Raw genomic sequence first — 24,682 nt, forward strand, 5'->3', positions numbered from 1 at the left:
CCAAAGCAAACGGAAACAACGTCTAGTTCTAAATGTAGGCTTAGCTGTGAGAGCATGTCTGCCTTCTAGTAAGGGCTAACTAGATCAACAAGTTTCTGCCAGCATGGGCTATTGAGGGACAGGAATATGCAGCTTTTGGGTGCTAAAGTTCTGCTGATGCAACCTTCCAGGCCAATATATGGCCAAAATCATGTATCTACCAGAAGCAGTTTACAATGCTTGGAGATTATATACAACCTATAACATTCTCACTTGGCAGTCCAAACTGTAAACACAGTAGGTATCCTTATTTCCACGGGGACTGCTTAAGTGACTGAAGGCATACAGGAGTGGGCCTTATCCTCATGCTGGTAACATTACCTTGAACTTTGCAAGCTGAGAGCCATTTACATCTTTACTAGATTAAAGCTGCTGGCTTCATTTGAGTTTGTCTTTCAAACAGATTTAATTTAGAGGATTCTGTGTCCCTTTTGTTCCTGGTATGTAAAAAGCTAATCCATTTATTTTGGTACATGTCCCTGCTTTAAGGTGCTTTATGAGTGCACGCCTTTTGTGACAGAGTTACAATTTATCACATACTGGCACTGAAGGAGATTAAATCCAAAATCTTAAGGTTCTGTGGCAGTTAAGTGATCACTATGAACACCGGACCTAGTTCAACCACTCCTTGAAAGCAGTTTGACAAATACCGTGTTTTTATCCTGCTGGTAAATTATCTGTAAAGAAAATAAAGTTTTTATAAGTGCCTTTGCCATTCTCAGGGATACTGGGTTTGATTTATCTACCTACAGGTTTATCCTGAACTGTTTGTGGTGAATAACAAATTGAGTGGACAACATACATTTGGTATTCAAGGACGGTTGTGCGTGCGCCAAACTTGGTTTATTCCATAGGGCAATCTGGCTCAAATTAATATTACAAAATAGTATTACTTAATTTAATACAAAACCTGGTTTATAAGTACCTTCAAAAGGCACTGTTAGATCCAAATAAAAAGTTTCTAATTTAACAGTTTGTTTAGAGATTGCTAGTTTCTGATTCTGGTTTTATGCATAATGTAACTAGCCCTTATAAACTCTGAGAGGTCTTTAAATGTGGCCATGAAGCTGAATTAAAATTTCCATGCATATGGAATAAAAATAATTTCAAATTAATAAAAAATTCTCCCTCTGTCCATGTACATACATATTTAAAAACTGTGAGTGACCCCGAGCCACGTACAGCTCAGGCTCCAAAGCTCCTGCTACCACAGCAGGCAAGCACACGTGCACATTGCACATCCTTATCTCCAGTACACATGCTATTACTTTCACATCCTCAGCAGCCCCCATTGGTAACCTGTTGAAACTGCTTTGTTTCTGCAAACTATTTGGGTAGCGACAGATAATAATATTTCTGACAATTCACCTTTCTTTACCATTACAAAACTCCTAAGAAGGTGCTGTCACAACAGAACAGCAGCACTGGATACCTTCACCCTGTAAAAATGAAAGTGGAGATACAGAAAACATTTTATGTGATGACAAATGCAGTTTAAGAAGTCTTCATCCTTTTTTCTATATATTTGCTTCTTTCCCACAGTCCTCTATCCCCTCAGTTATGCTGATGCAACCATACACTGAAGAAAATTGTATTAAATTGATTTGACTTGAAAGCCAAACCAAACCAAAAAAATAAATCCAAAATCTGGATCTGGTTTATAGCACAACCCCGTAAATAATCATCTGGCACAACACAGAAGTGGGTGAAAACAGTGCAGGAACAGTGCCTTATTAAACTAGCTTTGCTGGCTGAGAAAATGCTTGTGTAACCATACTCGGCTATACAGAATGGATGGTACTGAAGAATCAGATGTTTTAATTTTTCCCTAGTCATCTCGCCCATTTCTAGTTGGCTAGGTTAAAATGTTATGCTCTTTCCAATGGACAAGGTGACAACTTGGTATCTGTCTGTTTATTCCTTGCTGTTTCTCAATCACACTCTCCCCGTCCAAGGAGGGACATGTTTTCAGAGCCGAATGTCTCAACAATGTGCAGTGCAACTGCCTTTGTGTTAGCAAAACAAGAGGAGTAGTCATTTCTTACTACTGCTGCCTTTATCAGTCTTAGGAGCTGCAGTGTTCTTAGTTAACCAAATTGGAAAGATGTGTCAAATGGGGAAGCTAAATTAACCTGCAAATTTTCTTCAACAATTTACCCATCAATTCACAGGTGTGATCTTTTTCTTTTGAAAAGAGCAGCATATATTCTTTTCCAGTAAGCCATGACAGGTAAATGCTCAATACAGACTGAAAAGCCAAGAAAAGAAAAAAGTATTTATTGTGTCTTCTTATATATTAATTATAACTTTCTAAGAAAATGAAAGCTTTATTGCAAACACATTTTGATCACTGAATGAAAATGTTCTTTCACATTTCAAAAATGAAGATAAAGTGTAAGCCTTACTGTTAAAATTACCACCTCCTCATCCTTAGAAAAATGGTACACAAAATGCTTATGGTGAATTTTAATGCAGTAGAAATGCAGACACCATGTCTCCATGACAATTTTTTCCCCATTTTAGAAAAGCACTTGGGCCCAGATGTTACCAGGTGAAATTCAGTAGCAGATGTCCTGCCAAAGGCATGCCAAGCCAGTTGAATTTATTTTAGTGATCTGCTGGCACTGCAGTGTAAATGGCTCAGTGTTATTAACTGAATTCTCCTGGCTCACCTGGAACGGATTTAACCTCATTTTTGTCTTGCAGGAAGAACCACACAAGAGTAATCAGATTAGTTTAGAAGCTCCTAGAATGAACAAAGAAGATGCTTATATTGAAGTGTGTGGCGAGGAACAACAACTACTACCAGCAGGTTTCCTGCTTTTCCTATCAAAGACTCAGAAGGAAACTTTACCATCCCATTTCTATGCAAGTATTGCGGTACGTCTCTGTCCAACCAGCTTATTCTGACAATTTTGCTAATGTGATTTTTGGAGATGGGTTGAAATCAAGAACTGAGCTAGGAATGCCGAACTCTGAAGTGGCACTTCTTCCTAACCCTACTGACAAGATATTTCCACCAAGCCCCAACAGAAAGATTCAAGCTTCAAAACTGGGGCTTATCTTTCTTTTCTGTTTTTATTCTCCATCCAAAAATATAATTCCCTATATTATATTTTAATAATTTGCAGTGCCTTTCCCAATACAAATAAGGCTCTGAAAAATACCTGCAGTTCCTCATTAAGTGACTCTAGATCACTAAAGGATTGTTACTTCTCGCTAGTTGGAGTGGTCACACGTCAGTGACCACAAAACCACGAAGACCTAAGCAGCTAAGGACTGCATGCTCCTAACATCTCCCCAGAGGTCTTGCTGTCCTCAGTAACCCACTGATCCAAGCTCATGACCCACATCCTCCCCACTAAAACAAACCCTGCATTGACACTTGTTCCTGGCTCTCGGCTCCAAACTTTCCTGTGCTGTCTTCTGCAGGTGTGGTAGCTCGGTGGCCTCCTGCCAACAATACCTTTGGACCAACTTGGATTTTTCTACAACTTCCAACCTGGACAGACACCTCTTCTCCCTGCATAACAAATCAGAGAATGATCATTTCTCACCACTGGCTTGCACCCTCCAGACTTGGGAACTTGGCATGACAGCACATCCAAAACTCAGCCTGTCCCACAGCTGCCCCCCACTTCCACTTGCTGCCATCACAGCTGCACACACTGTGTTGAGAACCTTGGGGAGGAGATCCAACTGGTTTGCCCATGGTCAGAAGCCAAGAGGGAAGGATAAGCCTGGCTGGACTTCTCCCTTCCCACACTGCCCAGAGCCAGTTCCTAATCCCAGTGCTGTTCTTCTCCCTGCCACCCTGAGGCAGTGCCAGCAGTGAAGTCTCCTGCCTCAAGTTCATCTGATTTAAACACAAGGCCATCATTTCCTTTCCTGAAGTCATCCTGGCTCTTCATCACTCAATTGTCAGTTCCTAGATTAACTTCTTCGACAACATGGTCATTCATTACACCAAACTGATTCATGTCCTGAACTGCTCATGTCATGCTCAAAGGGAATGCTGCTCCACTAGAAAAACGGCTGCAATGATGTCATTCATGACTGTAACACAGTATGTATGAATAATAAGGCAAAATCAGAGGCAAAGAAATCACACATTTGGCTTTTCCTAACTTCCAAGAGGTTTCTGCCACTTTAAAGTTCTTTTCATGTTGTTTTTCAGTGCAATGCTACATATTCTTTGTTAAGCACTGACACTGGGGTTAGTGCCACAGTGGAAGCAAATATAAGGAGAATCTCTGTCTTGAGGAATATCCTTTCAAGCAAAAAAGATGGATAAAGAGCCTGAACCCCTGTGGCCTCATAGAACTTCATGATCACCTCCCACCATCAGCAAAGTGAAACCTACAGGCATCATAACCCTGTGCCAGTACTAGGTGATGCATGAGAATTCCTTCAGGTGGAGATAAAGCTAACCCAACAGTAAGTCTATACTGTTACCAGTCTAGAGTATGGTAGCATTTACAGCATAGACTAAAGACATTTAATGTCCCATGTTCAACCAATCTTCATTCATTAACACAGTCTGGGTAGGTTTGTTTTCTGAGCAAACAACTTGCACTTTAAGCCTCCTCGGTATGGAGGCTACGCCCTAGCATTTACTTCATTAACCGTCATTGTTCTAATCAATATCACATCCACTTTTGCTCTGCCTTACAATTAGCATCACACAACATTGCACACTGACATTTTTTTAAACGACAGTCAGAGCTGCATGCAAGCAGCGCCAAGAAAAAGCAGCACTACCTTTGATTCTGCCCTCTTCTTCCTTGCAAGCAGAGTCCTCTCCCTGCTATGCTCAGTTTTCATTTCTAAAAAGTGCTACTTTAATATGTCGAGAATTTCAGGCACTCCAAAAATTTGTAGACATGTTCGAGCTTCTGAATAAAAAGGGTCACTCTATGCTGAATTAAAAAGGACTGAATAATCACTTACTTTGAACAAAGACTCTTTTTGTTTTCTGAAGTTGTTGCTATGCACATTGATGTGAGAATATAACTTAATCACAGGAAACAAGAAAGCTTTGTAGTTTGCAGTTTTTGGGCTTACAACTGCAGTCCTGTTCAGAGTGGTCACAAAGACACCACTTGATTTTTCACCAGTATTACTAATGAAACAATCTTTTCTTGCTAATGTTCAGTGCTGTACAATTAATATACAACTGCAATACAACTGACATGTCTTTATGGGTTTTGGGGCTGAAAAGACTGTCTTTTGTATAGTGTTTCTTAGCATTTCAGACACTGAGTGGTACCAGCAATGGGTAATGGGTGATGGTTTACAGTTTGTCCAGCTGTGCCTCTTCATAGCCAGTTCACATGGAGCAAACCACATCCCAGACGTGCTCAGGCTGGCCCAAGGCCTTTTACTTTGCATTTTGGACATGGTCTGATTTTCTCCATAGCATAAGGCAAGGCTGCCTCAGAGAAACATGCTTTCAGGGCACAGTTGTGTCGTGAGTGATAAAGTTGGAGGCACAGAAGACCTACTCAAACCCTGGAAGTCTGCTGTGCAGTTGTGAGTGTGGACCAGCAGTCAAAGGAGCTCTCTGGCCTCAGACCAGACCTGGGCATTTCAACAGCACGGGGTGTTTCATTTGCAGTCACATAGGCTTAAGTCCTTACTTGTAAATGGGCCTTTAGCCAAGGAAAATTAGTTTACAAAGCATATTTCACTTAAGAATAAATGAAACAGAGACATGAATATATGAAGTTACTTTGGGAGCAGAGGCAAAAAAACCCCAAACATTTCTTGCTGTTGAGTGGGTCTTCAGTAATACATTCAAAACCTGGGAACAATATTATCTTCTCTTTGACCACAACAAACTGCCATCTTCAGTAACCCTAGCATCCAAGCAACTCAGCTATTGGTGCCCTTATTCAGCTACTGCTAAGCAAAGATGGTAAATTCAGGCTGGAGAGGCAGAAAAAATTTCTTGATGCCCTTCCCCAAAAAAGTACTTTGCTAAGAGTCTGTTTTAAGACTGCCAGGATGTGAAGGTATTGTTTTGTTCTCTGCTGGAACATGAGCATATATAATGCGAGGCACCAAAGTGATTTAGTAACCCAGGAATAGCAAGCAGTGCAAATAATTTCATAAAGCAGCACATACGGAGAGGGTCTTTTTGCCACAGCACGGTATCAGTGACAATTTGGACAGAGCACTTTTCAGCTGTCAGTGATCTGTAACTCACTTCATTTTGTCAACCCTGCATTATCACACAGTTTAGCACTGAAAGAAACTTCACTAATCAGTTACTCTCATCTGACAAGAGGACACGGTAATATATTGCTTTTTACATGTGAGAAAATAGAGTATCAATTAAAAAATTGGAATGGACTGCCTATCTGAAGGACTTTTCTAATAAAATTAGATGTGTTTTTCTGGTATTGCTAATACTGATCTTCACTGACTGTACGTATTTAGTGATTTTCTGTATCAAGAGATGTCAGAACGCACCTAATTTGTTCACAGTAATTCTATAAAACCTTTCAAACAGGCAGACCACAACAACCTTCACTGGGTCAGTGGCAAAGACATCCAAAGACATAAAGTCCACTCACTTTAATCTGTAGCCTACTTCCGAGCATGTCACAGACACAATGTCAGGTGAGCATTCACATACTTTGCTTAGGCAGAGGGATTAGTGGGCAACAGTAAAGAAGACTCCGATGCCTTATTTCCTCTGCAAAACTCGAGACTAAAATGTTGATAAGATTTCAACAACATTGAACTGCCTTGTTAATTTCCTAGCTTTGCAACAACCAGAAATATCTCAGAAAAACAGAAGTATCTACTTATAACATACGGAAGCTTGAATTAAAATCAGCACCACTATTTTCTGCCCCCTACTCTAATGTACAGGGAACTAGAATAATGCATAAAGTCAAATTCTCAGGATGTAAAAAAACCCACCGCCACCAAGGCTCTTGCTTGCCTGATATTTTGGCTCTTCAGTTTGGTTCTGCTCTGTTAAGCTAGGATGAAATCACAGCAAACACTACACTAACTCTTCTGTTAATTAACAGCCTGCTTCGCAACTGCACTTTTCATTCCCACAAAAAGTGCTGCATTTCCACAAAGTATCACTTGTAGTAAGGCATTCAAACATGCTAATCGCAGCTTTGCCTCCCAGGGAGATGTATGAGCTTACTCTGCATTAGTTAAAGGCTTCCTGGTTGATTTCTTTTTATTACTGTTATTACAACTTCGAAAAAACAGAATTTGTTTTATTTTTGCAAACTTGCACAAATCCAGCTCAAGAATAGTGATAATACTAAGATATGCTTTATGAAATTACATGTAACCCACTTCAGTTTACAACAGTGTTAAAGAAAAACAGATAGGAGGTGGCTGGGAAGAAAAATTCTTCAGACGTCTCTATTTTTTTTCTTTTCCCATGTAGATAGTCTGCATTGGCTATGATGGGAATGGGTTAGAGAAGTGACTGCAGACTGTGCAAAGCAGATGTGACTGTAAATTGCAACATATGCAAATCGTTCAGTGTAGCTTCCTATAAACTTTGCATATTCACTTTTTAAATGATCTTCACTTGTATTTTTAATGAGTATTTGAAGCTTTATTCCTCTGCTTTATTTTTACCCTGCTGCTGGATAGTTATTCAAAGATTGAAAAACTTAGTCACAAGACAACAGGATTCAGCACTGGGTTATTGCAAATTCCTGTTTACTGCAAACACTGACGTATTTGAATAAAGAATCTGGGTCAAAAAAGCACAACAGAGGATGCTACCTGTCTTTGTACTGAATAGCAGGCAGCTGGGAAACTGGCAAGATTTAGCATAAAAACAGTGTGAAACTGCTTCGATTAGATGATTTATTTTTTTTATAAAGACTTTTTAAATGTTCAGCCAAAGTAAGAAAAATTGGTGTTGTTTCCTGTTGAATTCAGGCTTCATTCTACAATAGAACTAGGCATCTGTGGCTCCTATTTTTGCATCCACACAGCAGTGAAATTCGTCTTGCTAGGAACAGCAGCGCTGATTGTGTTGCTAAACAAATTAGCAGGGGACTGGACCTGTAGTTCTTGGAAGAAGCACTCTTCAGAACAGTTGTCCACTGCCAGACACAGAAACAGAGAGAAAAGATGCCTCGGAGAACACATTATTAGGAAACTGCCTGTGAAGAGAAGCCCCAGGGACCCTGCTCTATTTTGAAAGCAGCTGCTATACTGATAACACATGATAATCCGCCTGGAAGATTCCAGGGTAATGTTATAACAAGAATAAAATTGATGATGCAATTTTTGACCATGTGTAAGTGGTGGGAGACTGTACAATATTAATAAAAAGACAAAAACCAGGCCACTGTGTGAAGAGAATCTCTGGAGTGCACGACGAGTAAGTGAACAAGGCATGGAGAAACACAAAGGAGTCAGAGAGCTCCAGAACAATTTACAATGAGTCACCATTCTCCAAAATAACAAATCATCATAGAAAATATATCCAGTTGTTATACAAACAACCTGGCACTTTCTGAACCAGAACCTGAAAAAAGAAATTTGTCTCTTGAAACTGAGCATTCGGATGAGCCTTTTTTTAATGAAATGTGCAATCAACACCTTTTTTAAAAAATAATTCAATAGACAAACACATACGATGATATAGATGTTACCTGTTGAAGGTGTTGCCCTATTTGAAAATGTCACACACCTAGAGTTGAAGGCTCTTCCAAAGTCCCCCCACACAGAGCACATTATGCATTGTTAGTCTGCTAGTTGCATTTGTACACAAATTTGGTCAAACAAAGCTAGCAGAATTGTTTTTACTTTTTTCCCTGAAAATATATATGCAAATTACATATACAAAGCCTTTACTTCCTCAATCTCACTAAATGTTTTCAGTGGGACTAATAAAAGTCTAGAGTAAATTAATTTAGCTTATTGGTATTACTGCATAGGGAAGAGTAAGGCAAATTAGGCTCCAATCTACAATGCTAAAAATAGCCAAATACACTTGCTGTAGGCATTTTAAAAGTATCTCATTTTAAAAGAAAAAAAACAACAATTTTTTTAAGCCCTCTAAATCCACACCTTCTTGCAAAAGTTAAGTCCTGAAAACATGAATTAAAAGTCCAGGACTTCTTTTGTGGAAATCACTGGGAGATCTGCCATAAGAACAAATGGCAGCTACATCAATGGTAGTGAAAATCGTAGATTAATTGTCTACAAACACACATCTACTGAAAAAAAAAGTCAGCATAAGATTCATTTGTTATAATATAGATGTTAGGTGTTACAGACTCAATTAGTGAAATAAAAAGTTAGAGTAAATCAATCATTGTCAATTAAGATTTATTAAATGTAAGATTGTCCCTGGCATCCTTACAAATGTAAAGACATTTACCCTTAGGCTATTGTTAGTCACCCTCTATATGTGAACATTAGCCTGTCACCATAATGCTAGAATAATATATACATTTTAACAGGCTATTTTCCTCTCTAAAGATGAACTGCTAGGCAAAAAGCCCATGTCCATACTGCTGCTTTAGCGTGTATTAAAGAACTCAACAGCAGGATGGAGCTTTTTTGCTTAAACATTGTGCTAATGTCTTTTGTCTTGCTTTCTCTCCCAGTCCCTTCTTCAGGGAGGGGCTCTGAGCAACGAATCATCTTGATCTGTTAAAGTTCTATCATTTGTTTCTTTCAAAAGGCACAAGCTGATTTACCTTTACCTTTGAGAAGATTTTGAACTTGCACATTTTTTATATCTGGGTGTTTTCTCCACCTCCAAAAAAGGGGTAATAGGTTTTGGGAACTCACAGAAAGCCTGGATGCCCGTCAGCTACCACTCCCATACACCTCAAAGAGGGGAAGCAGCACCCCAGGTTGCTCAGTGAACAACCACGCTGTTGCACTTGAAGGAGATACTCTATCAACTCAGATGGAGTGTGCTGACAGCCCCGTGTAAAGTGGGACCCTTACCTGCTGTTAGGCTTGATATACTTCTGAAATTCTCTAAAACTTCTTTGGATGACCTTGTGCATTTATTGTCCTCAAGAATCCCACTCCTATTCCTTAACCAACAGTGACAGGCAGACTGTTCCCATTGCATGATTACATAGATACAGGAACAGAAAGAAGAACCCATGTTTTCCCATAGAAAACCAGGCCAATTATCAGTACCAGCACTTCCATTAGGGCAAGACAACCAATGCTGTGGAGAAGATGACATTTTTCTCTAAATGCCACCCTGCTGTCCTCTCCCATCCCTGCCCACCAGCTTTGAAGAGGGCAAGATACAGCTCCCCGTGGATTCACCAGGCACAGTTTCAGCCATCTCAATGAATGAATCTGAAGGTAGAAAAAAAAAGAATCGTAACATTTTGTTCTACACACTGAATCTCAAAGGTCTTGATCTTGAAATGTCACTGGTCAGAGATGTCCAAATAAATATGTTTCAGAAGAATTGTAACCTTTAATAAAAAGGTACAAGTACCCTCTAAGGATATATGTCTTCAGCACAAATACAATGTATACAAATAAAAACAAATCCAGCACCACAGCTGGTCTTTAATGACACTTAATTCACACTACAAAACCAGAACTGAGTGTTTATGGACCTGGCAAAGGATTGAAAAGACTTTATTTTCAAACTGCTACTAAAAAGAGCCTCTATTTCCATAGATGTGTCCCAATGCATTACCTTTTCCATAAGAAGTGTCAGAAGACCTAATCAGAGACAGGTGCTTACCGAAATACAAATCCACAGTCAGTGGCTCCTTCAGACAGGAAAATTCACCTCAGTAATCTCCCTTTTTGCAGAGAGCCAGCCAGCTTTAAGTCCCTCTTGAAATTTCAAACTAGGGTTTAAATAAGACTTGTGAGAGGTATAGTTATTATGTGGACCACCTGCCTGAATGCTTAACATAGGTATGAAGTAGATCATACAGCACATGAGTCAACAAGCCTTGTGATCAGTGGTGTTAAAGGCTGACAATACATCTAATAATAACCAGCACAGGCACCTCCATATTCAGCATTCATTGCTAGGAGTCAATTATCCACCATCTATTCAAGGGCCTTTTGAAGTCCTTCTTGTGTTACTTGACAATAAAATTACACCAGGTCAGGTCAGTTTAAATAGCTGGATTTCTTGTTGGCTGAAGTCCACATCTCTCTTTTTTTTTGGCTGTAGTCCAATGCTAGCTGCAAACGTCTTGTAAAGCTGCAGTATTCTTTTTATTTATTTGTTTATTTGTTTATTTATTTGAATTAAGCTTTCTGTTAACACTGAAAAGTAATCCAAGCTACCATTCCCAAAGCTCAGAACTCCTTGGGACCAGTCAGCTTTATTTAGGTTTGGCACCAGTGACTGTTCAGACTTTCTCTTCTCCAGCAAGAAGAAAGCATCCATCAACCCAAGTGCAAGATTTTAAGAGCAACTGCTCCTAAAGTGCTCTGCTACAGCCCCTGTTCTCAGACTGCTGAGGTTTGCCATAGATCTCAGTGAGACAGGCAGTCCAGAACCCTGAGTTCCAGAAGAGGGAGCACAGAGTGAGTTGCCTTAGAAGTGCTTTCAGCAGTCTGTCATCCAGCTTTCTTCTCATCTCTTCAGTTTCAGAATCCTCATTCTGATATACACTCCACATCATTTCTCTTCTTTCCTCTTCTTATCCATTTAGATCATAAAACTGGCTTTTCCTTTCAGCTACTTATAAGCTGATCTGCTACATCACTGTCAGAAATTCATACCCCACATAAAAAACTGTCAAAATTACAAGTTTAAATAATTCTTTGATGAAGAAAACAATCCTGAGAGATGAACTACTTTGTTATGACAAAACTGAGACTACTATTTACAGCTGTGTCTGTAAAAAGGGCAATTTTATGACACCCTATTTTATTCAGTGAGCTGAAAACAATCTCCCTGTCCAAGATATGCTTAAGAAAATGCATGCAATAATTTAATTACCTATTGGAATTTTATGTAGTCACATAACACTTTCTGTAGAAATTCTGCAGTTGATAGGATTTCACTGGAAGGACTTTAGTTCTTTCCATGCTACACAAATATGTTTCCACCCCATCATTATTAGATGAAAAAGTGTGCCCTCCTGACAACACACTGTTGCAGCACTGTTTGTGCTTAGCATGGGAGGTATTCATGGCACAAATATTTAGTGTAAATAACAGTGTGGAGACAACTATGTGGATTTAATCTGCCATCCTGGATTCCAACACCTCTAAACCAGAACCTCTTATGAGAACTTCATATCAGCCCTTACACAGTGTCTGCTACCAGGTAAGTCTGTATAATTTCTTTTTAGCACAAGAACAAACAAAAATAAAATTATCACTGATGACAGAAGTTAAAAACATCTACCTATTTAGACAACCCTGGAAATGTCATTATGGAAGTAATCATTTTTCCAGGAATAAAGAATCAATTAAATAAAGAAACTACGGAGCTGAGTAGTGATATTCTATCAACAAACATTGAGGTACATGCCGAATCCATGCAACATGTTGGAGAAAACATGGTGTCAGAAAAGGAAATGATAGCCAGCCAAAGAAAATCTGGTGCAATTTTTCTCTGCTACTATCTGCTGGATGATCTAAGGTGACCACTGCTGAGTGTCCCCTCCTGTAAGCATGGCTAACAGTCCTGACGCTTTCCTGTTCAAGGTACAGAGAAGTCTCATGGAGAAACATACTAAGAGGTAATTTAGGGTATAGCTAGGGATTTCATGATAAAGCTCCAGAAGAACTGAAATGCTCAGAAACCTCTAAGTGCCTCTCCATGACAAGTGATGCCTTGCTCTGACATATGGATAAGCCCATTTTGCTGTGAGTAGCTGAGAACCAGTTATAACAACACCTTTGAAATTCAATAGTAAATTCTGGTTTGTTCATCTTTTTTCCATTCCTCCCAAGTAGGAGGGATCAAGGATATCAGTGATAAAACTCTGAGGTATTTTACATCCTTTCCCCTTGTCCCCCAAGAAAGTTAAAGACTGAGTCTTAAACCACCAGTTGTGGTTCAGCCACTGGTACATTGTATTGAAAAAAAACCACAAAACCTACATTTATAGTTAGGAAAGTCACTCCAGGAAGCTGTGAGAAAGTAAAACAACGAGACCTCATTGGGGAGCTCATTTTAGAGAAAGCACAGCAGGATGTGCAGCCACAGAAAAATAATATTCAAAAAATCTGACCTACATAACAGTATTTCCTAGTGACTAGAATTCATTAAAAACAACAGATTAAAAATGTACTGCACAGGATTCTTTGAAGCCTGAGTGTCATATTCAGTTTAAATAACCCAACTTAGCTAAAAATGAAAGCAACTTTTATTTTTTCCCTTACCAAAAAATAACAACAAAGAGAGCTGCAAGTTTTGCCATTAAAAAGTTAATAATGAGTTAATAATGACTTTGTAGGGTTTTATGAGTGAATGCTGTCTTTGGCTATGAGCAAAGCTGATGAGCTCACAAACCTGAGTGCTGTTTTCAAAGGGATACTAAATGCAAAAGCACAACTCAGTAGGAAGTCTTGAAGTTTCCATACTATAAAACTGAAGCATTTTCACATTATTTTAGTGAAAAAACATGATTAAATTATGCTGTCTCATGGCAGAAGAGTGTTAGACATGTTAAGAAATCTCCTCCAAGCCTTTCATACTTCCCTGCTTCTCCCTGAGTGCTATAGTGAAAACCCTTCTCAAAAAAGGAGGCTCAGTTGTGTCCCCTCACAGAGAAGAAGACGAATCAAACCCTTTCCTCTCTGAGAAAGCTTCAGAGTTGTACCTCTCCATTCCAAGGAGCTACTTGAATGCTTCTAGACTCAAATATAAGCATATGCTTAAGCATTATACCAATGCCAAAGTGCTTTTCTACTTTAAAAGCTTTACTGTTGTATAAGCATGAAGAAAGTGATGAACCTATACATCTTTTTCTGTAAAAATAATATGATGCATCACAAAATATTTTCTAGTGTAAATTCAAAACTTCAGATCCCTTCAGAAGGCCCTCTGGACATTTCAAAGACACTCTTCCAACCCAATAAAAACAATAATCTAATTTCTAGTTTAAAACTCGCTAAAGAGAAGTATCATACTTCGTAAACATGCCTTCACGCTCACCATATTCAATGAGTTTGACAGTTTCTTAAAAACTACTCCAGAAGCACCTCTGAATTGCACAACTGCTTTATACCTACTGACTGCATGGTTAGCTATTTGTCACTTGAGAGTATTTATTTTTGCCCTAAATCAGCTACTGGATTGAAACTTAAGATCTTATCCCTTAGAAAACACTAAAACCATGTAGGTAGATGAGTGCACTCCATTCTAGCAGTTACTTACTTACTACCTGTATTTAGTATACACTTCCTATCCACCAAGGCTTTTCTGAGAAAACTCATTAAAGGAGCTCAATTAGAAGATGATTACAATGACTAGATAATAGAGAGTTCCTTCATCCCATGAAGACAGTAAACCACTGGTCAACCATGCTGCAGGAAAGAAATGGTTCATTGCAACTTCTGCAATCTGGACAGTAAGCACTCTGCAAAACAATTCCTACTGGATTTAGCAGTGGTGACTGAAGACGTCGCTGAATAGGTTGCATCCTATTCCCACACCACGCCATTGCCACAGTCAAATCTGATGAGTTAGTGACTCAAAGCTTCCTGCTGCCTCAGCTCATACACTGCCTCAACACCAAACAAAACCCGAAGGTGGATTACACTGCCCTCAAACTGGGAGCTGCAGTGGCTGGGGAGCAGGCATATTACTTTCTGCTATTTTTGCCTCAAGGATAAGGAATTTCAGCAGAGGCAAGGCAAAGTAAATGGCAGTAACTTCTTAAACAGCCTCAGCCTGAACCAATGGATCTCTTCAATCACAGTCCACAGAGTAAAACCCAGCCCTGCTCCTCATCTGCTCAATATAAATTACCTACAATAGGATTTGCTAAGTATATTGCAATTTGCTTTCTTTTGTTGGCCAAATCACTGAAAAATCTCTGGAACTAAACTTTCTGTAACTCATTTCACCAAGTAGGTAACATTTCTTCTTAGACAGACAGTTCTGACTAGTAAAGCAGCTGCCTGGGTGGCTTTGGATCTTGGGTAAATTTGCACACTTATCAGAATGAAATCTGACTAAAAGAATTTGTGCATATTTTTGTAACTCTTGCATTTTAGAGTTACTATTTTTAGGCCCTGCAGACTGTCATCTTCTTACAGGGCCAGTAATCAAAAGGAAAACTTGGTATCTTAGAATCAATGCTCTTCCATCTGGGATTTATGCAGATTGTCTCAGAAGTCCTAACACAACTGGCACTTGTCCAAGTGTTTCTAGTGACAGCGACTCCTTGGCAGTCATCCACAAGATCTCCCTAGCATTTTCTTTCATACTCTTAAGAGCAATACATAATTCACTGTATTCAGACTTTAAGCCTAAAGGTAACATAAAATTGCTACAAGGTCCTCCTGCTGCTTCGAAGATCTCTAGTAGAAACCTTTTGCTGGATGCTGATTTACTCTGCTATCTGGTGTTTCTGCATTATTTCCATCATCTCAAAGTTCAAAACATGGTTGACGGGCTGGATGGTAACACAGGCTATGCTACCCTAATGTCAGAGTGCACACTGCCTTCATCCCTCTAATCAAGAGCTGAAAGCTAACGCTGCTTCCAGTTTTCATCTGATCACTTCCCACTCCAGAAGCTTTGAAAAAACCTGCTTCAAACTATTTTGCTATTTTACTGTTCAGTCAGAATCATGACTCTTTTTTCCTGTAACTGGATGCATGTTTCTCCCTTGGAGGACACAATTTCCACCGTATGGTACATAGTCAAAAAATCCTTACTCCGCACGCAATGTTTCAAATGACTGACTCTACGTTAACCTTTGCACCTAAAATTGTCTGAACTGTTTAATGCTTAATTAGGGAGTTTCTTCTTGCATGCATGAATCTGAGGTTTCCACTTTTAGATCCTCAAACTCCAGAAAAGGGTACAGCTTGCTGTTCCTTTATATTTATTTACTTCATTTTATTTGAGCCACTTCTTGTGAGGAACACTTCAGTGTGAGTTTGGATCTTCAAAGCTAATTTACAGGCAAAGCTGGCAAGAACAGTAGGAGATGGATAAATGCAATGTGCCACAACACTCAAAGCAAATGGGCTTAAATTAGGTAGGGATAGTGCCACTTCAGCTCTGAAACAGGAGCTTGTTCTGTGGGAATGTGTATCTGATCTCTAATACACAAAAGGCAAATTGGGAGCAACTTCAGGACATTCACTAGATTTACAGCAACAACCTAGGAGAAGGAGATAACTGGTTTTATAGAATGTACTTCAAAAAGTTGAAGCACCCTGCAGTTCTGTCATCTCCACCCCCACCCCCTCCAGTCCATACAGACTTGCAGGATGTAATTCAGGGAGGAAACAAACAAACAAACCAAAACTAAGACTGTTACCTGCACCTTTTGTTTTTCCCAAGATATTGTTCTGGTCCTAACACGTAGCCTATTTTCACACTAAGGTCAGCAAACAGATACCCAAGCATCTACTTTATTTCCTAGAATTATTCTTTATTTTTTCCATAGGGAAATACTGGAGTGTCTGTCCTTACAGAAGACTATCCAAATTCTGTACTTAGGCTATCACTGAGTATATTAAGATTTGGATCACTCAAGCCCCAAGTTCAATAAACCAGTTGAATAGATGCTCAGGTTTATTTCTACTGAGCTAAAGGCTTACCTATATGTATAATCTCACTGAAATCAAAAGGATTTAAACCATATACTTACTTTTACACAAGGGTGACAGACATAAGCATAATGTTCAACTGCTCTGTGGAGATGAGACTTAAGTAAGACAAGGCAAGTAACGGATTAAATTAATTAGTACTGCTCTGTGCTCCTGTGATTGCACAAGAATTAAGACATGGCTGAAAAAATGGCAAATCATACTCTGTACCCCACAAAAAATATACCTATAAATTAATGTAATTGAGGTGCTTCGAACATACTGTTGGTTGTACCATGCTCCTGAACCTGTCTTTTGGGATTATTTTACTGTCTGGTTTACTTCACCAGGATTAGGAGAGTCCCAATTTCCACAGGAAGACATATTCCCATCATTGGGAGATAACGAATTTTAAAGTTCCGATAAGGTAAAATTAATGTGCCAAAATGCAGGTAACTCACCCAAGGATGAGCCCCCTCAGACTAATGGTGTAAGTCGTTATTACTTCAATCCCTGCTCCAGAGACATCAGAAGAGGCTGTGGCTTAAGCCATTGTCTGAAACACAATTTTGGTGACTGTAAAATCCAGTCCAATCCACAAGTATAAATCCAAATTATCCACAGTGATTGATAGTTATACTGTTCTCCAAAGTCTTAATAGGTCTCAGAAAAGTTGATGTGTGCAGAATTTACCATCAGAAATAATTTTTTTTTTAAAAAAATGAAAATCTCATTGCAGATAGATACAAGCAAATGACTTTTAAATTATTTTAGGAAAGCTCTTTTGCATTTACCAAAGCAATCAGTTTTAATTCCCACACCTCAGGCTTGAAAGCCTGGAAGTAGCTCTTTAGGAAGGTAGAACAGCAAGTAGAGATCAAGTAATAGACACATTTATAACCTAATTCTGTGATGATTGTCACATGATGATCTCCACATACATGTATACACATTCATAAATTTTTAACTGTATAGTGTACATACTTTATGAGGGTATTAAAATACATACATGGATTATTCATAACAATATTAACATTGCACCAGGCTGTGTATTAATTCAATGCAATTTTCAATTATACAAACACTAGTAATTCTTCCAAAAAGGTAGCAAAAAGGAATTATCTTTTCCTTTTTAATCTTATAATTTAAATTAAAAAGATATTGAAATTTACCTTAATAAAAAAAAAGCACCAGTTTCACTGTGGATTTTATAAAAATATTATTCTCCACTTTGCTTGTGGTTGTGCTCCTCAGACTTATAACTGCAATTCTCTTGCAGTTCAGTTAAATGTCAATGCTCCAATTACTTTAATAGTCAAACTGTGCGCTATTTTCACCACACAGTCATTCAGGCTTGTCATGTTTGACAAATCCAGTAATTGAGATGAACTCTTGGAGAATACTGACATGTAACCAGTCATTTCCTACTGCAGAACATTGACCTCTGCAGCGCACACCACCAAGGATTTATTCAGCAGCTTGAAAAAACAAACAGGTTTGTTAAGTTTAAGATCATCATTTCATACATCTCCACTCATTTCCTTGTTTATTCACTTTTTGTTCCACTGGGGTGGGAATTAAAACATTAGGAGCACTCTGAATAAGCACAAAAAAAGGACTACAGCAAATACTCTGAAAAACCATTGTGAATTAAAAATGGCCTAAGAGATTACTAGACGCTGAGTGCGCTGACAGAGAGCCTCAAATCCCCTCTCAATGCTCCCTGTTCCCAAGCAGCTGCACCCCACCCCAGCTTCATTTTATTAACAGAAGAAGGTATTTACAAATGACATAAAGTATTTATTGAACGGTGCTCATTTCAGTCAGTCATTACAGCACATTAACCCTTGCTGGGCCTTTTTATTTTTACTGTTCCTCCATCATGATGTCCCGCAGCCAATGCGTAGGCAATCTACTGAAACCTCAGGACTCTCCCAATTTACCTCAGATTCCCTGAAATAAGCACAAGCACTGCAAAACCTACTAAGTGTGTACTCACTGGGCTAGCAGGTCCTTGGGTGATGCCTTTGGGACAACCATCAGTATTTGATAGGTCTGGAAAACTACAAGCCCATCATATTTGTATCGAAAAACAAACATTTTGCAATGCCAGCTGCTTGTTGCAACAAGAAAATGCAACAAAGGTCTTGGACAAGAATGCAACCTAATTCAGATGCAGTTCTGAAGCCCCCCTGTGATCTACATCAACTGGGAACCTGATGCTACTTTTGCTGTGAAAGTTACTACAGTCCTTTCTACCAGAATTAGCCCTTCTTTGGATTAACCACTAACATTTCATATAATGAAATAAAAACAAAATCCAAACAATAAAACTCTAAAGAGTTGTGATCAAAAGCAAATGGTGGACAGTAATACAAAAATAAATAAATCACATGGACAATAACAGCTTCCAAGAAATGACCTTTGCTGTTTCCAAAATTAAATATCCCTTTGAATGCTTCTGACTGCCTGTATCAGAGACAGTGGCTGGTCTAGAACACACATTACCAAACTAGGCTTAGAAGAGACCTTGCTTTGTGTCCCTTACCCTAAAGATTTTAGTTCGATGTTCAGCAAGTGAATTCATTTATCTGTTTTACAAGCTGATGGATTGCTCTTCTCTGGAGTCTTTGAAAGAAATGGGTTAACTACCACAGGCCACTTAGATTCTGCAGGGGATAAAGACCTCTTACATATCAAAGGCAGCATGTCCATATAATCTTTTTCATACATACTAATTCACAACCAAGTATATGGCAACCACCAAGGCTTGAAAGGGCATCAGAAAATGTCTGAGAAGGCAGAACAAAGAGCAAAAAAAAATTTGTAGGAAAAGAAAAGCTAGAAATTACTTGTGCAGAATTCTATTTCCAGGAAAACGAAACTGTTCAAATACCCACTAGAAGGGAGAAGCGAATAACTAAGCTGCTGCACTCTGATTAAATTACTATACATTTGTTTTCATACTGTTTTCTTCCAGCATTACTTTTTCCATTAGGCGTGCGCTGCTCGCCTGAGAGATACAGACCAGAAACCTACAAGGCTACTTGGAGCACCTGACAGTGTATAAAGCCTAGGAGATGGTCAGCAAGAACAATGCTCCCTCTCAATGCCAAGGTCACATAACCCATATCAAGGAGGAAGGCATTTCAGCTGGAGGCTGCAGATTCTGGCCCTTTCCGTGGGAATGCACAAGATCTTCCTGAAAGACGGTGGTTATTCACTCATACATCACGCATTCAAATAGAAATTAGCCTGTGGCACAGGGCACAGCTGACTGAAGCCATTCACTGCATTTGCCTTGAGGAGTATGACTCAAAGAGGAATAGAGGACTGGTTCTAAATAACAGTCCTTTCCACAATCCCACAATCCCTATATCTCCACTGGTCACGCACAGTGTCCTTCCTTACCCAGCAGTGCATTTGCAGAGACCATGTATTAACTTCCTGTCTATTCACATGACACAAATCCAGTTGAGTCTTGTAATGAGGAACAATCAGTAGCAAGAAGGTCACAGCCGCTCTCCCGAGGTACTGCAAGCTGAATAGCAGTGTTCCCTGAGGGCACCATTGTCTCTTGCACCATTCCCATGCGACCGCAGCTGCTGAAGGAGTTTCCATAAGTGTCAAAGCACTACATAGTCCTAATCCAGAGAGCACCTCTAGGTGCCACCACAATGCAGAAAAGACAGCTCCTGGAGTTTAGCTATGAGCCCTTATGGATAATGTGCATTAGGAGGCAGGAGGGTTGCTACATCTCCAATGCAGAGCCACAAGTCCTGAAGAACAGCACATGTGCAACACAGTGGTCAGTGCTCTGCCCTCCACCCCACTGTACAACAGCTCCCTGCTGTAAGAGTCCCCATCAACCCTACCAACTGAGGGAAAACAGATCATGTCCCATTTTCCAATGCATGCTGAACAGATTTATTTACTTCCTCCTTCCCCATCCCCTGCTGGTACATGATCATTTCACATCACTAGTCCAAACAACCTCATATTACATGCACCTGAGCAGATGAACCTTTTCCACCCAGAGACACTAGCCTTGCTACTTACACTCCATGGCTTCAGCACCTCCAGTAACAGTGGGGCTCTGGCATTCGAGTGACTGTCCCTCTCCATGCACATTTTTGTCACAGCTGCAGAGTGGATTCTCACCATTGTACAAAAAAACACCCGGGATCGCAACTCCAATACTCTTCATGAGGACAACAAACTGTAGACCACAGCAGGGAGCAAATTTTTCAAACAAACTAGAACATGACCTTCAGGGTATGATTAAGGAAAGCTGATCCTTCTGACAGTGGGTCTGCACTAGATGACCTTTTAAGGTGCCTCACAGCACTCTCTCCTATGACTCTGCTTGCAAAGCCCCATTTATTAGACCGTATTTGTAGCAAAGACAGAGCTTGTGTCCCTAGGTAGTACATACAATATATTGGCCTATTAACTTAATCTGTTACTTATGTAAGGTTATCTATGTTATCTCGTCACTAACACACAATTCAGATTAATTTCCAACAGTATTTAAAATTTTATTCACAGGTTAACTATGCAAAAAGTGACACTTATTAGCCAGTGACTAATAAGTCATTGTAGTCTTATTGAGAGACTGCTTTCCAACATTTCACTTTTGCTGCCATACAAAGCAACCTACTGTACAAGAGGTGGTTGCTAACGATTATATAAGAAATAAACATGCTATGAAAATCTCCAGATTCAAATGTTGCTTTTTTTTTTTTTCCCTGCATAGACATCCAAGGAAAAATGTATCTGCTCCTGATATGTGGAGGGGAGCTGCCTCATAAAATTCATCTTTTCTTTTAATAATCAGTCATCAGTATCTCTCAGGGAACATTTTCAGACCCCAGAGACTGTCAAAGCCAGTTTTGCTGACTGTTTCAAAACCAGTCATATCTCTTTCGACAGTTTGAAAACAGATTATCACATCCTGTTTGAGTTTTTTCAGAGGTCACATCCTTCTCTGCAATCAAAGTCCCAGCTTTGTCTGAAGAAAAGACTTTACTCTCACAGAAAGAGGCAAAAGCGAGGAAGGAATAAGAGGGCAGGAAGAAAGCATTACTTATGGTTCTAACCTGGGAAGGTGAGTGACTGAGAGGAGTAAAAATGCATGAGGACCAACTGGGAGAATTGTTGGCTTATGTCTTCCAAAGATGCTACTTTGCAGGGTGGTCCGCAAACCAAGCAGGTGGGTGCCCTGACTTCCAGGAGAGTCTAGGATCGAAGGAGAAAAAACTCTTTGGGAAACTTGTAATATATGTTCAAGGATGTATTTTTAAAGCTGTAACTCTTCAGGGGCTAAATCAGGACAGCCATGCTGCTGCTTGGTGGAAGAACAAGAATTGTATTAGAGTATTTGCCCAAAGCTGTAACAATTTAAGGACGTATCGACAACCTTTAACCAACATTTAGATCAACAAGGGGCAGGGAAAGGCAAGTTGACCTACAGACCAGAAAACAAATGTACGTTTGTGCACTATTAATCATACTCAAATGTTTAACTATACTATATTTGAAGTGTAATTTGTTCTCAGTTACAAAATTAACAAACATTCCTTTCTTTAAAAATAAATTTGCATTTTTCTCAGAATTTTATTTCAGGTTAATTAATGGATTTTTTGATTCACAGATAGTCAAATATGCTGGCTTATAAAAAAAAAAAAGAAAAAAAAAAGGAGCCCAAATTATCTTCTAGATGTTAAAATGGCACTGCCATGTAGGAGAATTCATGACTGCCATGACAATCTCCAGTCATGTCTCCAAGCTCATGAATTACTCAATCTGCCTGTAAAGCACCCTAAAATATTCTAAGTGGCATGGTTACATCTATGAAGAATGTAATAAATTGGTGCTAATAATACCCAATAAAGGACTTATTAACACATCTCGAATGGAGGAGCCAAAGGGCCTAATAAATAACCACATATTCTTTTGAAATCACTATAACCATTTCAATCTTGGAAAGAATTAGCTTTGGTTAGGTACTGAATATGTTTGCTCATGCTAATGTGAGTGATCTTTAATATTCCTTACACTTACATTGTCAACAACAGTACTAGGTTCTTTACAGAACAGATGTAATCCTTGCCTTGGCAGGCTTACGGTCTTCAGAGACAAAAGTGAGAGTGGAAAGACAGCAGGAAACATTGTGCATACATTACTAAACACATTTGTGTGCAACGCAATTACTAGAGTGCATTTTCCTGAAATGCCACTCACAGCCTCACATGTAGGAAGGTCTGTTCACATCAGACTGCAGCCCACAAGTTACAGGTAAAAAGGGAAGATCCTTTAGAGCTGGTCCTAATAGAATTCAAAGGGCTCCATGAGTAATTATCTCCTCCCATAACTATGGAAAACTGACATAAAACACTCTCATTTAGCCATAATGCTGCTTTCAGAAACTTACTGATGTAGAGGACAATAAAAGAACATAAACTAGTGAGGGTTTTTTGTGATACTAAATGAGATCTTCTTTTAATCATATTTGCTTTATGGTTCTGGTGGCTATGATGCTTTTGGCAAAATCTTGATTGCTAAAGCATAATTTTAAAGCTTAGACTGAGCTTTTCCATTTGTTCTGAGAATTTACATCATTTAGGCCATTCTAAGACAATACATTTCATGGCACTTGTATTTTCTGCCATAAAATTTGTGCATATTACACAGAATTTTTAACATATAAACAAGCATAGATAGTTGCAATACACAGTCTACTTTTTTAATACATATACTTACATATAATTCATACAATATGTAATACATTTTATATACATATATGATTAGATGCAGTATAGTGTAATATGCTCCTTTTCCTTTCACAGTACATTGCGAAACTCCTTGTACTGGCTAAACAACAAGTAACAATAGAGGATGTTTGTTGTGCATCTTGCTACATAACTGGATTTTTCCCCTTTTACATCTTTTTAATTAAATTGAAGTGAGAGTGCCACACAATTCTTAAACTGGAAAAACCTGAAAAATGAACTGTACTTTACTGTACCATGACTCTCTAACACCTAACCTTAATATCTTAAAAGCATTTTACAGACTTGATCTGCATATTTATCTGTTTCCCTTTCAATCTGGACAAGTGGAGTAGCTGTTGAAAATATCCTGTTAATTGCCCTCAAACAACTGAGAAAATATGAAATCCAATGGGTACCTTTAATGGATGCTTTTTCTTTATATCTCTCTCATATACTCATTCATAAATGTATACTAATATATCAACCCCTAAAAAACTAATTGAAAACTTCAAATTACTTTGAGTGAATTTTATTCCTACGGGCACAAATCTGCAGACGCCCAATGCTATTGCCTACACTGAAAATTTAGCTAACATAAAAGTTTCCAAATGAAAAGGAAAAAAGAAAAAATTATTCACAGAATAAAAATAAATAATAAGATCCACAAACACACACACACACACAGAGGAAGCCTGTCTTGGTGCTACAGTAAGGAATCATTTGAACTTCTGTTTCTTGTTGGTTTTCATCACACCAGAATCCTATCAACAAAATTATAACCATGTATTACAAACTGCCTACTTACTGTTAACACACACTTAATCCTGCCAATGCTGGTTCTACAGAAAACATCAGTGTGCAACCATAAATGAACAAAATTACCATCTGCACACTGAAGAACAGAATTGCAAACATAATTATATCTCTTACATGTAGTAAGTACACAGTTGTTTTAAATTTGGACTTACAACCTGTTTTTCAAATAACAGCTTCAGTCTGCTTCCAAGTCACCAAGGTAATGGCTGTAATAAGTAGCCAGACCTCTTAATCAGCGAATGTCACAATAAGCATAGTGCATCTATCTATCTAATCTTTTTTGGCTATGTTGTTATGGTTTATGGGCAGTTTTACCACCCATATGT

The 24,682-nt window shown here is 38.9% G+C and overlaps 1 protein-coding gene across 20 annotated transcripts in view; it reads right to left on the reverse strand.

The window, feature by feature from the left end:
- The window catches only part of LOC113947352 (poly(rC)-binding protein 3-like), a 462,347-nt gene that overhangs the window by 84,703 nt on the left and 352,962 nt on the right, over positions 1-24,682 (reverse strand). Inside the window, exon 1 of one of the 20 annotated variants that reach the window (XM_027643808.1) lies at positions 1,186-1,196. The exons of the other annotated variants lie outside the window; for them this stretch is intronic. The gene's annotated coding sequence lies outside the window, so the exon portion shown is untranslated. Of the gene's footprint in view, positions 1-1,185; positions 1,197-24,682 lie in introns of those variants that run through there. 20 annotated transcript variants of the gene reach the window in all.

The sequence above is a fragment of the Corapipo altera genome, unplaced genomic scaffold (genome assembly GCF_003945725.1).
Source record: "Corapipo altera isolate COAL_440 unplaced genomic scaffold, ASM394572v1 24b, whole genome shotgun sequence".
In the NCBI taxonomy this organism is placed as follows: domain Eukaryota; kingdom Metazoa; phylum Chordata; class Aves; order Passeriformes; family Pipridae; genus Corapipo; species Corapipo altera.